This window comes from Schistocerca piceifrons, unplaced genomic scaffold, assembly GCF_021461385.2.
Source record: "Schistocerca piceifrons isolate TAMUIC-IGC-003096 unplaced genomic scaffold, iqSchPice1.1 HiC_scaffold_1408, whole genome shotgun sequence".
NCBI lineage: Eukaryota > Metazoa > Arthropoda > Insecta > Orthoptera > Acrididae > Schistocerca > Schistocerca piceifrons.
In genome coordinates, this window is record NW_025727245.1 from 7,501 (window position 1) to 12,500 (window position 5,000).

Consider the following 5,000-nt stretch of genomic DNA (forward strand, 5'->3'; position numbering starts at 1 on the left):
GTGGTGCCGTGGGTGTCGACAGTAGACATAGCACACTGCCACCTACAGGGATCCGACGGAACTACGCCACCCATGCCGGCAAAACAGTATCGCCATCTATGAAAATAGGGCGACACCACATGCAATACCGCCATCTATGCGCATCTGACAACACTACGTCCGCACCACAAAACATACCGCCATCTGTAGGTCTCCCGCAACATGACCTCCTGCAACGACGCTACCGCCATCTATGAGACGCCAAGCCGACTAAGACAGCGATGGCGCCACAGTGGCCGCCTTTCGACGCCACCCACAAAGGCTGCAGCCTCTGTCGACCATAGCACCCAATCTCCAGTGGCTCTGCCGCACGAAGCCGTGGACCGGCAATGACGCCACCCGCACCCGTTCGTGCACCACCCCAACCGCCAAACTCGCACCTCCAGCGGATGAACGGCGGACGTTTCCCGCACTCGTAAAGTGCAATCCACCCCTATAACTTGCGTTTCATGAAGAGTTATTTCCAATATGCGACATTCCCGCTGTCCGTATACATGAGCCGCGACCTGTACCACTTACGAGCGAGAGACGCGATCGCGTTGCTCACTGTACGGCGTCCGATACCGAGCCATCAGCATGTCGGTCCCCATGCGCGTTGCACTCGCACTCGCAGTCGCAAAAACGTGGGGCAAATATATTACGCGGAAGAGTTATAACAGACCGAGCCCCACTGCATGGGGGGAGTCTTTGTCACTAATGTACACAGATGGAACATTTTGGACTGGAACCAGATTACCCGTACACACGGCGCTGATTAGTAATCAATGCAGAGCCATCAAACTACAGCAAATATACACAACTGTCCGTATACATGCTGAAAGAGTCTGCCCAAAATGGGAACCACACGTCAGCCAGACACTCTGATCACGCACCACTCTCTGCTTCTAACAGGCGCACATACAATATGTAAGCACCAGCATGGAACAACATCCAGTGCATCTTCTCCGCCACATTACACAATCCACACTATCACAACCAGACCAGGAGGTCCGTGCGGAAAATACAATATCCCAGCCTTTCGACATCCACCATTGCGCAGACCAGGCACCAACACCCACACATGTCCTATACAACGGTGCACCCAACATCACAATAGTACCTCCTGTCACAGCGCACAAACAATGACATGAGTCAAAGACACAGGTCTCACACAAGCATAGAATTGGAGCGCCGCCTCTAATAAGCCAAAGGTGCATCCTGACGTGACAAATCTGATCATGTCACAAGCATTCACTTACTATAATCACTATCAACGAACCTGCCGCCCCCGCCCCCCCCCCCCTACACCTTTCCGTACAACAACGTGTAACCTAACCTAACCTAACCTAACCTATGTTGTACCTTAACCTAACCTATGTTGTACCTTAACCTAACCTATGTTGTACCTTAACCTAACCTATGTTGTACCTTAACCTAACCTATGTTGTACCTTAACCTAACCTATGTTGTACCTTAACCTAACCTATGTTGTACCTTAACCTAACCCATGTTGTACCTTAACCTAACCCATGTTGTACCTTAACCTAACCCATGTTGTACCTTAACCTAACCCATGTTGTACCTTAACCTAACCCATGTTGTACCTTAACCTAACCCATGTTGTGCCTCAACCTAACCCATGTTGTGCCTCAACCTAACCCATGTTGTGCCTCAACCTAACCCATGTTGTGCCTCAACCTAACCCATGTTGTGCCTCAACCTAACCCATGTTGTGCCTCAACCTAACCCATGTTGTGCCTCAACCTAACCCATGTTGTGCCTTAACCTAACCCATGTTGTGCCTTAACCTAACCCATGTTGTGCCTTAACCTAACCCATGTTGTGCCTTAACCTAACCCATGTTGTGCCTTAACCTAACCCATGTTGTGCCTTAACCTAACCCATGTTGTGCCTTAACCTAACCCATGTTGTCGCCTAAACCTGCTCTGTAATTGTTATACGACTCGTTCAATTACTGTAGTGTTGCCCACCCGCAACCCTCGCAATATAGTTCGCTACTCGCACTGCCCGCACCCCTGTGTATCGCTTCATGTTAAACACCTTGCAAGTCTTGCTCACTTTCCACATGCTCCTGCTGTACACTGTAATGTGGATGGCAGCAGGACGTACATGCCGCCCCTCCCCACGTCCCCACCTTGCCCCCTGCCTTCGCAAGCTGGTTGGTGAGAAGTTTGCATGTTCAATGCCCTTCGCATGCGACGTACTCAGGCTACGTTGTGGTGCGGCCTGTGTCAACTGTCCGCTGATGTCGTACGCGTGAACCACAATCTGTACTGCACATTCGTCCTTATGTACTGAATGATACATCGTGGCACATGTGTGACCGCACAACGACTGCGCCCAAAAACGGCGGACCATACAGTGCAAATATTGTGCACGCAGCTACGTGTCGTCTCCCTATGAGAGCTGGATTGCAGTGTGGTACGCCATAGAGACGTGTGGGAGGAACGGACGCCGTGGATGGCGATCAGCATGAGCTGTCTGTTGATGTATTCGGACCTAGTCGTCTCTCCTCACACACCGTGATGGCATGGTGCACCGCGTTCCATATCTGCGACATGCTACAGAGGCCGGTTGACAGTCGTTCGAGCAATGGACATCGCATACGTACGGGGGCCACCTTCCACGTATTGTCTAGGCGTGCACATTTTGTTGCGTGTATGTGGGCAGACGTAGTGTGGCGTGACACCTGACACAGGCATGCAATAATCGTTGAAGTTGCAAATGGCGATGGACGCCTGCGTTTTCTGGTGAAGTTACGCAAATGAACAAATGGTAACCTGTTGTGGTGCGGTTGTTCTCGCTAGGGGTGAATCGGTGATGGCGACGATAGGTTGAGGTACTAACCGGTTGTTCCAGCGATACCCACCATGCCGACGAAACTGAACGGCATCTGGGTGTGAAGCGATACGCGGCGGTGGCTGGGTGGGACCGTCCCCGGCCGGTGAGGGGGCGCCTCCCGGCGTGCTGGCCGCGCGGTGCGTGGGCGCACGCGCTACAGCCGGCTGGTGGGGGCGGCCAGTGGCAGGCGCGCCGGCCGACGGACGCGGCAGGCGTCGCAGCTGCGCGCCGGCGCACCCTGCGCGCGGCGCCGTGCGGCCAAAGTAGGTCCTCGCGGGCCCGGTGCGAAGCGCGGTGGACATCTTCAGTGTGCTGGTCCGATTGAGGACTGTGTGCGTTGAGGATGCGCCGCCGCCCGGCGCTCGGCGCCGCGACGCCGTCTGCTGCTCGGTCGCCCCAGCGGTTCTCGCTGGTGGTTTGTATCGCAGCTGTGCGGATGTGTTGGCGCGTGCGCTGTGCTGGGAGAGTTCGCTTCGGCACCCAAGTGGGGCTTTTGTCCTTCTGTGGCGCTGGCGTTGGAGCTGCCGGTCACCGTAGGTGGCGCGTGTTGTCTCCCGCCGGCAATGCCACGACAGCACGCTCCCGGGCCTCTGTCGGCAGCGGCAAGCTCAGTTGGGAGCACGGGTGGTCGCACCGAAAGCGTCTACTCGCCTAACTCCGGGCGATTGCGCCTCTCTCGAACCCGACCAAGTACTTGGGACGGCGCTGCGCGCCGCCGGGACCTGAGAGGGTTTCGAGGTGTATTGTGCAGGGGAGCTCAGCCTCCTCCTGTTTGCAGAATGATTGAGCGGACGCTTGCGTGTTCGCGCGGGCCCCCGGGACACACTCCCGGGCGGCCGGCTGCTCAGCTCTAGTTGACGCAGCTCCCTGGTTGATCCTGCCAGTAGTCATATGCTTGTCTCAAAGATTAAGCCATGCATGTCTCAGTACAAGCCGCATTAAGGTGAAACCGCGAATGGCTCATTAAATCAGTTATGGTTCCTTAGATCGTGCCCACGTTACTTGGATAACTGTGGTAATTCTAGAGCTAATACATGCAAACAGAGTCCCGACCAGAGATGGAAGGGACGCTTTTATTAGATCAAAACCAATCGGTCGGCTCGTCCGGTCCGTTTGCCTTGGTGACTCTGAATAACTTTGGGCTGATCGCACGGTCCTCGTACCGGCGACGCATCTTTCAAATGTCTGCCTTATCAACTGTCGATGGTAGGTTCTGCGCCTACCATGGTTGTAACGGGTAACGGGGAATCAGGGTTCGATTCCGGAGAGGGAGCCTGAGAAACGGCTACCACATCCAAGGAAGGCAGCAGGCGCGCAAATTACCCACTCCCGGCACGGGGAGGTAGTGACGAAAAATAACGATACGGGACTCATCCGAGGCCCCGTAATCGGAATGAGTACACTTTAAATCCTTTAACGAGTATCTATTGGAGGGCAAGTCTGGTGCCAGCAGCCGCGGTAATTCCAGCTCCAATAGCGTATATTAAAGTTGTTGCGGTTAAAAAGCTCGTAGTTGGATTTGTGTCCCACGCTGTTGGTTCACCGCCCGTCGGTGTTTAACTGGCATGTATCGTGGGACGTCCTGCCGGTGGGGCGAGCTGAAGGCGTGCGACCGCCTCGTGCGTGCTCGTGCGTCCCGAGGCGGACCCCGTTGAAATCCTACCAGGGTGCTCTTTATTGAGTGTCTCGGTGGGCCGGCACGTTTACTTTGAACAAATTAGAGTGCTTAAAGCAGGCAAGCCCGCCTGAATACTGTGTGCATGGAATAATGGAATAGGACCTCGGTTCTATTTTGTTGGTTTTCGGAACCCGAGGTAATGATTAATAGGGACAGGCGGGGGCATTCGTATTGCGACGTTAGAGGTGAAATTCTTGGATCGTCGCAAGACGAACAGAAGCGAAAGCATTTGCCAAGTATGTTTTCATTAATCAAGAACGAAAGTTAGAGGTTCGAAGGCGATCAGATACCGCCCTAGTTCTAACCATAAACGATGCCAGCCAGCGATCCGCCGCAGTTCCTCCGATGACTCGGCGGGCAGCCTCCGGGAAACCAAAGCTTTTGGGTTCCGGGGGAAGTATGGTTGCAAAGCTGAAACTTAAAGGAATTGACGGAAGGGCAC

The 5,000-nt window shown here is 54.3% G+C and overlaps 1 non-coding gene across 1 annotated transcript in view; it reads left to right on the forward strand.

Annotated features, from left to right (window-relative positions):
* Positions 1–3,744: 3,744 nt before the first annotated feature.
* LOC124733760 overlaps positions 3,745–5,000 on the forward strand; it is a 1,909-nt gene continuing 653 nt past the window's right edge. Inside the window, exon 1 of the ribosomal RNA XR_007009123.1 lies at positions 3,745–5,000. This exon is cut by the window's right edge and continues 653 nt beyond it. This is a non-coding gene — a ribosomal RNA (small subunit ribosomal RNA).